The sequence below is a fragment of the Equus quagga genome, chromosome 13, assembly GCF_021613505.1.
Source record: "Equus quagga isolate Etosha38 chromosome 13, UCLA_HA_Equagga_1.0, whole genome shotgun sequence".
NCBI classification, from domain to species: domain Eukaryota; kingdom Metazoa; phylum Chordata; class Mammalia; order Perissodactyla; family Equidae; genus Equus; species Equus quagga.
This window is the reverse complement of record NC_060279.1, coordinates 99,312,984-99,324,303: the sequence shown is the minus strand read 5'-3', so window position 1 is coordinate 99,324,303 and position 11,320 is coordinate 99,312,984.

The window sequence follows — 11,320 nt, the reverse complement described above, 5'->3', positions numbered from 1 at the left end:
TTTGTAACCTTGAGCAAATGATTTGTGCTCTATGCGCAAGATATTCCATATCATCAAAAATCTTGGTAACAGTATTTTTTTCTCAGGAGTGTCACATGGATCAGAGAAAATGTGCGAATTAGCTTACACAAAATAAGTGGTGAAGGCTATTATATAAAACACTTCCCAACTCGTGCTTTAAGGCCAGTATTACCCTGATGCCAAAATCAGACAGAGAAATTATGAGAAAAGAAAACTAGAGACAAATATCCGTTATGGAGATAGACACAAAAATCCTCAAAAGTTACTAGCAAATCAAATCCAGCAACATATAAAAAAGATTATACACTATAGATAACCAAGTAGGATTTATCCCAGGAATGCAAGGGTGGTCCAATATAATATGTCATAGAAACAATCTAAATGCCTATAAATGGATCAATGGATAAAGAAAACGTGGTATATCCATACAGTAGAATATTATTTGGCAGTAAAAAGGAATGAAGTACTGAAACACACCACAACACAATGGCCTTGAAAGCGTTAAGCTAAATGAAGATGCCAGTCACAGAAGAATAGTCTACAATTCATACAAAGCATAGAGATGCGTAAACTTTTATGCATTTCTATAACAATTGTCCAGAATAGGCAAATCGACAGATACTTAGGGCTGACAGGGTTAGACAGAATTGGGAATGATTACTGAAAGGTATAGGGTTTCTTTTTGGGGTGATAAAAGTGTTCTTGAATTAGATAATGGTGATGGTACACAACTCCAAGAATATGCTAAAAATGACTAAATTGTACACTTTAAAAAAGCTAATTTTGGGGCCAGCCCGTTGGCGTAGTGGTTAAGTGCACACGCTCTGCTTTGGCAGCCAGGGGTTCACAGCTTTGGATCCTGGGCATGGATCTATACACTACTCATAAAGCCATGCTGTGGTGGCATCCCACATACAAAAAATAGAGGAGGTTTGCACAGATGTTAGCTCAGGGTTGATCTTCCTCACACACACACACACAAAGGTTAATATTTTTGGTTTGTGAAATATTTGTGTGTATATTTTTAAAAAATCAACTTTATTGAGTTAAAATTTAGGTACAACAAAATGCACTCATTTTAAGTGAACAGTTTGATGAGTTTGAACAAATGTATGCATTGTGTAACCATCACCATAGTCAGGATAGAGGACATTTTAATTCCCACCCCAAATTTCCCTTTGACCTTGTTCAGTCAATCCCCATATTCCTACCTCAGGTCAGACATCCACTGATTTACTTTCTGTCACTATAGATTAGACCTTCTTATCCATATAAATGGAATCACATTGTAGGTGGCTTCTCTCTCTCAGCATGATGTTTTTGAGTCCATCTATGCTGTTTTCTGTGTTAGCCTTTCTTTTTATTGCTGAGTAGTATACCATTTTATGAATGTATCTGAATTTGTATATCCATTCATGTGTTTATTCACACTTGGGTTGTTTCCAGATTGGTTAATATGATTAAAGCTGCTATAAATGTTTGTGTACAAATCTTTTTGTAAACATATGCTTTCGTTTATATTAGAAAATACGTAGGAGTGGAATTGGTGGGTCATATATGTTAGTGTATGTTTACTTTTACAAGAAACTGCCACATTGTTTTACAAAGTTATTGTACCATTTTACATTCTCACCAGCAGGCTCTGAAAATTCTAGTTGTTTCACATGCCTTCGGCACTTGCAGTTGTCAGTCTTTTTAATTTTAACTATTTGAGAGGGTGAGCAGTGATATCAAATTGTGGTTTGATTTGCATTGTCTGATGACTATGGATTTCAGCATATTCTCATATAATTATTAGCTATTCTTTTATCTTCTTTTGTGACGTCTGTTAAATCTTTTTCCCGTTTTAAAATTGTTTGTGTTCTTAGCATTGAGTTGTAAGAGTTATTATATATTCTGGATAAATCCTTTGTCAGACACACACATTGCAAATATTTTCTCCCTGCCTGGGGCTTGCTTTCTCAATTTCCTAATGATGTCTTACAAAAAATAGTTCTTACATTGGATGAAATCCAATTTATCACCTTTTATCTTTTATGCTTCATGCTTTTTGTGTTATTTCTGAAAAATTTTTGCGTACCCCAGTGTTGTGAAAAATTTTTTCCTGTATTTTGGTCTTTTTATACTTTTTTTAGTTTTTAGGCATATGGTCCACTTGAAGTTCATTACTATGTATAGTGTGAGTAATATCAAAGTTATTTTTTTCCATATGGAAATCCAGTTGTTCTAACACCATTTGTTGACAAAACTATCATTTTCCTGTGGAATTACCTTGATATCTGTTGTAGGCAAGATAATAGGTCCCCCAAATATCTATGACTTAATTCCTGGAAACTGTGAATATGTTATGTTACATGGCAGGGCAAATTAAGTTAGCAGGTAGGATTAAAGTTGCTAATCAGCTGACCTTAAAATTGGGAGATTAAACTGGATTATATGGTTGGGCCCAGTGTTATCACAGAGTCCTTAAATGGAGGAGAGGAAGGCATAAGAGTCAGTGTCAGAGTGGTGTGAGGTGAGACTCGACCAGTCATTACTGGATTTGAAGATGAAGGGGTGCCATGAGCTTAGGAACGTAGGCAGCTTCTCGAAGCTGGAAAAGGAAAGAAACATTCTCCTCTAGAGCCCCTGGAAAGGAAAGCAGCCATGTCAACCCTTGATTTTAGAGCAGTGAAACTCACTTCAGACTTTTGACCTAAAGAACTATAAGATAATAACTATGTGTTGTTCTGAGCCACTAGGCTTATGGTAATTGCTACAGCAACAGTAGGAAACTAACACAGAAACTTTGTAAAAAATCTATTAACTATCAATGTGTAGGTCTAACCCTGAAATCATCTGTATGTCTATCCTTAGCAAATACTAACTCAACATAAATATTTTTATTGAGATATAATTCACATAGCATGAAGCTCACTATTTTAAACTGTACAATCCAGTAGATTTTACTATAGTCACAAGGTTGTGCAAATATTACTGCTATCTAATTCCAGAATATTTTCATCATCCCCCCCCAAAATCCTGTACTTGTAGGGCTCACTCTCCATTTCCACCTTCCCCCATCCACTGGCTTCCAAAACTGTATGTTCTGTTCATATGGATTTGCATATTCTGGATGTTTCATACAAATAGAATTGTACAATATGAGGCCAGTTGCGTCTGGCTTATTTACTTATCATATTGTTTCCAAGTTTCATCCAGGTTGTATCAGTACTTCATTCCTTTTTATTACTGAATAATATTCCATTGTACAAATATACCACATTTTGTCTATCTATTCATCCACTGATGGACTTTTGGGTTGTTTCCAGTTTTTGGACATTATAAATAATGCTAAAATTAACATTCACGTGCACGTTTTTGTGTGAATATATGTTTTCACTTCTCTCAGGTACGTACCTAGGAGTGGAATTGCTGGGCCATATGGTAATTCTATGTTTAACATTTTGAGGAACTACCATACTTTTCTCCACATTGGCTGCCTTGTTTTTCAATCCCACCAGCAATGGTTGAGAGTTACAACTTCTCCACATCCTTGAAAACACTTGTATTCTTCCCTTTGTTAAAATTATAGCCATTCTAGTGGATGTGAAGTGATATATCATTCTGGTTTTGATTTGCATTTCCCCAGTTACTAATGATTTTGAGCATCTCTTCATGTACTTGCTGGTCATTTGTATATCTCCTTTGGAGAAATGTCTATTCAGATCCTTTGCCCATTTTTAAGTTGAGTTAGTCATCGATTATTGAGTTGTAAGATCTGGATGCAAGTTCCTTAATAGATATATGATTTGCAAATATTTTCTTTCATTCAGTGGAATGTCTTTTCATTTCCTAGATGGTGTCCTTTGAAGCACAAAGGATTTAATTATGTTGAAATGCAAATTATCAATATTTTTTTGTTTCTCATGTTCTTGGTATTATACCTAAGAATCCTTTGGCAAATCTGAGACCATAATGATTTACCCATATATTTTCTTCTGAAAGTTTTATAGTTAGCTCTTCCATTTGACAATTCGATCTATTTTGAGTTAATTTTTGTACATGGTGAGGTATAAGAGTCCAACTTCATTCTTTGCAGGTAGCTATGCAGTTGTCACAGCACATTTGTTCAAAAGTCTGCTTTTTCTCAACTGAATGGTCAAAATCAATTGGCTGTAGATGTGTGGGTTTGTTCCTGGATTCTCAATTCTATTGTATTGGTCTACATTCCTATTCTTTTTTTAAATTGAGGTAACATTGGTTTATAGCATTATAAAAATTTCAAGTGTACATCACTGTATTTCAATTTCTGTGTAGACTACATCACATTCAGGATTCAAAGACTAATTACCATCCATAACCATACACATGTGCCCTATCACCCCTTTTGCCCTCCACTCTCCCTCATTCCCTTCTGGTAACCACCAATCTAATCTCTACATTTATGTATTTGTTGTTGTTGTTTTGTCTTCCACTTATGAGTTAAATCACATGGTATTTGACTTTCACTGTCTATCTTAGTTCACCTAGCATAATACCCTCAAGGTCCATCCATGTTGTCACAAATGGCAAGATTTCATCTTTTTTGTGGCTGAGTAGTATTCCATGGTGTATATATACCACATCTCCTTTATCCGTTCATCCATTAATGGGCACTTGGATTGTTTCAAGTCTTGGCCATTGTGAATAATGCTACAAGGAACGTAGGGGTGCAAATATCTTTCTCAATTAGTGTTCTCTTCTTCTTTGGATAAATATCCAGAAGTGAAATAGCTAGATAGTAGATTGTTCTAGTCTTAAGTTTTTGAGGACCCTCCATAGTGTTTTCCATAGTGGCTGCACCATTTTACATTCCCACCAGCAGTGTATGAGGGCTCACTTTTCTCCACATCTTCTCCAACACTTGTTACTTCTTGTCTTGTTAATTATAGCCATTCTCATGGTCATGAGGTGATATCTCAGTGTAGTTTTGATTTGCATTTCCCTGATAATTAGTGATGTTGAACATCTTTTCATGTACCTCTTCGCCATCTCTATATATTCTTTGGAAAAATGTCTGTTCAGATTTCTTTGCCCATTTTCTAATCGGGTTGTTTTTTGTTATTGAGTTCTTCACATATTTTGGATATTAACCCCTTATCAGATACATGGTTTAATTGGAGAATTCAATCCATTTCCACTTAGAGTGGTTATTGATACATGAGGACTTACTGGGTTTCCAGTTCTGCATTTCCTTTGTTTCTTGTCCCATGTATTTCAGACTGCGAATTCAGTTAGGTAGTTTTCTATGCTGGTTTTCTTAGTTTTCTCCTTATTTATTATTTATGTCTTTGTTCTGATTATTTTGTTAGTGGTTACCATGAGGTTTGTATGAAAAATTTCATAGATGAGATAGTCCATTTTCTGATAACCTCTTATTTCCTTGGATCAAGCCTAATCCATCCCTTTCCTCTTCCCCTTCTAAGTTGTTTTTGTCACTTATTACATCTTGTGTTGTGAATTTGTGGTTATGATGACAAGATTATATTTCTTTTTGGTGTCTTCCTTCCCTTTATCTTTAATGTCATAATTGAGTGTTTGCTAACCTCTTCTTACATATAGCTATAATTGTCCAATTTTGTCTACCTATCTGTCTCCTTACTCAGGGCTTTATACTCCTTTCTTTTTTTTCGTCAGGTATGAAGGTCTTCTTGAGGATTTCTTGTAAGGGGTGAGGGGGTCTTGTGGTGATGAACTCCCTCAGCTTTTGTTTATCTGGGAAATCTTTTATTTCTCTGTCATATCTGGAGGAGGTTTTCACCAGATAGAGTATTCTTGGCTGAAAGTTTTGGTCCTTCAGAGTTTTTAATATATCATTCCACACTCTCCTAGCTTATGAGGTTTCTGTTGAGAAATCCACTGAAAGCCTGATAGGGATTCCTTTGTAAGTTATTTTCTTCTGACTTGCTCCCCTAAGTATTTTTTCTTTGTCATTGACTTTTGCCAGCTCCACTACTATATGCCTCGCAGTAGGTCTTTTTGCATTGATATAATTTGGAGTTATATTAGCTTCTTTTACTTGTATTTACAGCTCCTTACCCAGGTTTGGGAAGTTCTCAGCTATTATTTCTTTGAACAAGCTTTCTGCTCCACTCTCCTTCTCTTCTCCCTCTGTAATATCTATAATCCTTATGTTGCATTTCCTAATTGAGTCTGATATTTCTTGGAGAATTTCTTCATTTATTTTTAGTCTTACTTCTCCTCCTCCATCTGAAGCACTTCTGTATTTCTGTCCTCAATATTGTTGATTTGTTCCTCCATAATATCAGCTCTATTGTTCAGAGAATCCATATTCTTCTTTATCTCATCTGTTGTGTTTGTAATCTCCAACATTTCTGATTGATTCTTCTTTATAGTTTCAATCTCTTTTGTGAAGTTCCTTAATTCATTGAACTATCTGCATTTTATTGTAACTCATCAAGTATTTTTATCATAGCTATTTTGAATTCTCTGTCATTTAGATTATAGATTTTTGTGCCTTCAGGATTGACCTTTGGGTAGTTGTCATTTTCCTTCTGGTTTGGAGATTTAATAAATTTTTTCATACTGCTTGACATCATGGATTTGTGTTTCTGCATAGTGGTAGTATTTGATCGCCACTTCCACCTGCCGCCACTGGGTGGGGGTCAAGAGCTGCATATTCTGAGCCTGCTGCGATCTGCAGCTCAGCTCCCAGTGGCTGCTTTTCTGGACCTGCTGAACTGGGATGCCAGGCAGGGGGAAGGGGGGCTTTCTTTGTCCTGCACTATCCTAGGGGCTTCTCGTTCTGCCCTCACTATCTGGTCTCCTGGAGTGTTAGCTTGATGAAGACACCCCTGCAATTGCTAGTCACCTCTGTGTGGGGCTTTCCCTTGGGCTGTGAGGGACCTCAGAGAGAAATGGTGTTCCCGTGGAGGGCTGCCCTCTCCCCCCTTTCCTCTTAGAGCTGTGCACAGTCCCTGAGTCGCTGCCCTCCAGGAGGAAGAGAAAATTCCTCTTACTTCATTGCACTTCCTCAGAGGGGCTCCAGCACCTCCACCTTCAGACGTATGGTTATGTGGGTCCCTCAGACGTCTTTTCTGTTGTATAGACGTCCTCTGTTGGTATATGAATGTCCTTTTTGTTGTATCTTAGAGGGGATAGTTTAAGGGGAGAGCTCACTCTGCCATAATGCTGATGTCACTCTGTGGGCTACATACTTTCAAAGTTTTAATTGATTGCCATATTTTCCATGGAGGTTCCAAACTAATTTTCATTTGTGCCAGCAGGATATAAAAGTATCCTGTAATCCATAACCTCCCTAACATGTGATATGTGCTTTTTAAAATTTTGGGTAATTGATCTCATTTTATTTTGTATTTCTTCATGAAATTGGCCATCTTTTCATATGCTTACTAGCTATTTGATATGCCTAGGTCTAGGGTTTTTTAAAATATTTTTTCTTTTTGTTCTCTGAGCATCTTCGATCTGTGGTTTGGTGTATATCATTAATTTTGGAAAGGTTTTGGCCATAATTACTTCAAATAATTCTTCTGCTCAGCTCTCTCTTTCTTCTCCTTCTGGTATTCCACTTATGTGCATGTTATATCTTTGGAACTGTCCCATAATTCTTGAATGTTCTGTTCTGTTTTTTGCTTGTTTGTTTTGTTTTTAAATTTATTTTTCTCTTTGCATTTCATTTTGAGAAGTTTCTGTTGACCTATCCACAAGCTCACTGATTCTATCCTTGGCTGTGTCCAGTTTACAGACAAGCCCATCAAAGACATTCTTCATTTCTGTTACAATGTTTTGGGTTTTTTTTCTGCTTTATCTTCCCAAACCCCCCGTACATAGTTGCATATCCTAGTTGCAGGTCCTTCTAGTTGTGGGATGTGGGATGCTGCCTGAACATGGCCTGATGAGTGGTGCCATGTCCGTGCCCAGGATCTGAACCCTGGGCCACCGCAGTGGAGCACATGAACTTAACCACTCAGCCATGGAGCCAGCCCCTACAATGTTTTTGATTTCTGGAATTTCCTTTAGATTTTTTCTTAGGGTGCACATTTCTCTACTTACATCACCAATCTGTTATTGCATGTTGTCTACATTTTCCATTAGAGTCTTTAACATGTTAATCATAGTTATTTTAAATAACAGATGATTTCAACATCTATGGCATATCTAAGTCTGGTTTTGGTGCTTGCTTTGTCTCTTCAAATTGTGTCTTATGTGTATGGTGTGTGTGTGTGTGTGTGGCCTTTTTTTCTGCCTTATAATTTTTTGTGGAGAACCAGGCATTTTTTTCAGGTAATAAGAACTGAGGACTTGGAATTGGGCTGTGTTTAATATTTTCTATAACTTTGGGTGCCAAAGGCTTTAAATTCCTCCTGTGTCCTTGGTTTTGTGTATTCTCTAGCTTTTGGGCTTCCCTAAATATTCATCCTCAGTGAGCATGTATATCTTATGACTCTTTCAGCTGTAATCTGCCATTATCATACAGGAGCCCTATGAGTGAGGTGGTAACGTCTGGGGGACAGGGAATGCTCTATAATTTTCCAATTAAATCTCAAACTTTTTAGTGGGCCTAGGTCTCCAGCTGATGACTTTCACAACTGTTTCTTCATAGTTTAACCCCTCACTCCATTTTGGTGAGACAGGAAAGACTAGAGGGGCTCGAGTAAGAACCCCAGCTGGGATAAGGCTCTGGTAACATTATGTTTGCTATCCTTTGTTATGGAGAGCACTCTGGGTGCATTTCTCAATGATTGCTCTTCCCCTCCCTCTCCTAGAGTCATAACAGGATCTTTCTCAGATCTTCACACTGAGAACCTGGTGGGATTCCTGGAGTTAAAACCCACGAAAGTATGGGGTACCCTAAGACTGCAGTTCCCACAAGTTTCTTGCTCTCATCCTAATCCACACTCACCATTCAACAATTTGTCAGAATTGCTATGTGTGTTCCTACAAGTTTATGGCGCCAAGGTCTTCTGCTCCAGGTAAGCAGATTTTGGCTGTGACTTTCTGGATTTCCCTCTCTCTCCAGATCTCAGGGTGGTGATTCGCCCTGCAATCTCGGTTCATCTATGGGTCCAAGAAAAAGTCACTGATTTTTGGTTTATGTAACTTTATCCTGTAAGGATGAGAGCAATAACTTCCAAGCTCTTTTTATGTCAGAGCTGAACTTTACCAGCTATTTGTCTTTCTTCTATATATTTTGTGTTCATGTCTTTACCTATATATATATTTGGGCAGGAGGGCTGGGCTTTTTGCTTTTTATTGTTGAATTGATATTCCTTTTGTTTTCTAAATATGAGTGCTTTTTCTCTTGTATATGTTGAAGATTCTTTCTGCTCTGGTTGTTTAGCTTTGTTTGTGATATCTCTTGTCATACAAATGTAAATTTTGATGTACTATGACATATCTTGTCTCAAATGGCCTTTCCTTCTTCATAGTCATAAACATAGTCTTATATAATTTTATAGTATTTTATACTTTTTTATAACTTTTTATTTTGAAAAATTAAAACATAGAAAACTTGAAAGAATAGTCTTCTGACTTATATATCTACCACCTAAATGCAACAAGTATTAACATTTGGTGTAATTATCTGCTCTGCGTCTGTGTGTGTAGACATTCTGTGCAAAAAACACCAAATAAGAGGTCATTTCTCATTATTTTAACTGGATAAAATTTAAATGATAACAATAGGCTCAAATCCCCAGGCAACTTCATAAAATGCAAGTAAAACACAATAAAGTGCTTTTAATTAAAAACTGTCATGTTAAGATATAAAATGTTTAACACCTTGCTTCTCTCCTAATCACCAAACAATTAATATAGCTGTGGCTCTGCTTTGTTGACCCTTGGCACACTTTTTATACCATTACACATTGTTCTGCTGGAGTACCATTTGTATTTAAAGTGTACACAAAGACTTTTCCCACACATCATAGTTACTTTTCCTCCATGTAATTAATCATTGACTGGAAAATGTTGTATTGCGAAATAAATATGTTCTATGAAGTTTTGGTATTAAAAAATCAAAATCAAAATTAATTCTAATCCTAGAAAACTTTAGCTGGCAGATTTTCTGTTAGGTGTGCTAACCGATTTGAATAGTAGGAAACAAACACTCTTCACTCATAAATACTTCATCCTGCATCTGCCAAGAATAGGAACATTCTCCTATATAACCACAATAATATTATCACAGCTAAGAAAAATCAAAATAGTTCTTTAATATCATCTAATATTCAGTCCATGATAATATTTTTCCATTTGTCCCCAAAATTACTTTCAGAGTTTTTGTTAAGAAACCTTTTCTTTAGAGAGGGCATGGGACCAGAATTCAGTCAAGATGCATGCATTGCGTTTGGTTGTTCTGTTTATTTAATCCCACTTGATCTGGAACCATTTTTTTCCATGATACTAAATTTTTAAGAGTCCATGCCAGTTGTCTTTTGGGATGTTCCAAATTCTGGATTTTTCCAATTCCTTACTTATAATATTCTTTAACTTGTTCCTTTGTGCTTCATATTACCTGGAAGTTAGTTCTAACAGCTTGTTTAGATTCAGGTTAAACATTTTTGAGAAAAGCACTTCAAAGATGATTTCTGTGTTTTATATTGCATCGCATTTTCCACCTTTAGTGGATAATATAGGTAAATATTTATACCTTGAGATGGGAAAGGATTTCTTCAAAGATGCAAAAATAATTGAGTATAAAAAAAGAAGATAAGTATAATGTCATTACTGAATTCTAAAGTACACATGATTCTACTTCAAGTTTTTATATTCTAATTCTATTTGCATTTTTATTAAAAAATTCTGTTTTCATAGTTTAGTTTTACATTTTAATGTCTAGTAATATAAGTCCCCCCTTTTCCTTTTGTCAGAAGATTCTTAGCTATGCTTGTTACATAAATATCTTTGTATATATATTTTTAATCACCTCATCATATTATAAAAAGTCCTCTGGGCTTTTTATTGGAATTACACTGAATGTATACGTTAATTTGGCGGGAGTTGACATTTTTCCTATATCGAGCATCCCTTCCATAAATGTGGGATATCTATCCCTTTATTGAGATCTTTTATGTCCTTCATTAAGATTTTATAGTTTTACCCATGAAAATCTTTGAACATCTCTTCTAAGAGTTATTCCTCAGAACTTAGAGCTTTTTGAGTTATTATAAAGGGAATCATCTTCCTGTTATATTTCCTAATTGATTTATTGCTTTTATGTTATTACAGTTTATTTATCACAGTTGATATTTAAATCCTTCCATCCCTGCCAAATCAGTGTATCAGTTCTATTGCT